Raw genomic sequence first — 812 nt, 5'->3', positions numbered from 1 at the left:
GCTGCCAATAACTTCGAAATTAAACCGGCCATAATCCAAATGATACAAAATACGGTTCAGTTTTGTGGTATGGCCCATGAGGATCCGAATGCCCATATTGCTAACTTCTTGGAAATCTGTGACACCTTCAAACACAATGGGGTAAGTGATGATGCCATTCGGCTGAGGTTATTCCCATTTTCTTTGAAGGATAAAGCCAAAGCTTGGTTGAACTCATTACCGGCAGGATCTATAGCCACATGGGACGAAATGGCCAGCCGTTTTCTCTCTAAATATTTTCCCCCTTCTAAAACTGCTAAAATGAGGAATGACATCACTACTTTTTTCCAGCAAGAGGGGGAATCTTTATATGAGTCATGGGAACGATACAAGGAGCTGTTAAGGAGAGTTCCTCACCATGGCCTCCCCATTTGGCTGCAAGTGCAGACTTTCTATAATGGTCTTACTGACTCAAATAAGACCATATTAGATGCTGCAGCCGGAGGATCCATAAATAATAAAACTCCTGAGGTTGCCCATGCACTTATTGAGGAAATGGCAGCCAACAATTATCAATGGCATTCGGAAAGGACTCAAACTAGGAAGCAGCAAGGCTTGCATAATGTTGACACTTATACAGCACTAGCTGCACAAATAGGAGCACTCAGTAAAAAAATAGATGAAATGCAGATAGCTGCCATGCATGTGCAGCCTCTTAATTGTGAATTGTGTGGGGGAGGCCACATCAGTACAGACTGCCAAGTTGGCAATCAGTTCAGACCATCTACTGAACAAGTTGACTATGTCAGCAATTCGTCAAGACAGCAGGGTTA

The 812-nt window shown here is 43.1% G+C and overlaps 1 non-coding gene across 1 annotated transcript; it reads right to left on the bottom strand.

Annotated features, from left to right (window-relative positions):
- Window positions 1-297: 297 nt before the first annotated feature.
- On the bottom strand, window positions 298-404 carry LOC148851983 (small nucleolar RNA R71). Its single transcript, XR_016100027.1, has one exon. It is a non-coding gene; the product is annotated as a small nucleolar RNA R71 (small nucleolar RNA).
- Window positions 405-812: the final 408 nt, after the last annotated feature.

The sequence above is a fragment of the Nelumbo lutea genome, chromosome 5 (assembly GCF_056320005.1).
Source record: "Nelumbo lutea isolate HS-2025 chromosome 5, American lotus-T2T, whole genome shotgun sequence".
Taxonomy (NCBI): Eukaryota; Viridiplantae; Streptophyta; class Magnoliopsida; order Proteales; family Nelumbonaceae; genus Nelumbo; species Nelumbo lutea.
The sequence above is the reverse complement of the archived record's forward strand: the minus strand, read 5'-3'. Positions and strand labels throughout refer to the sequence as shown.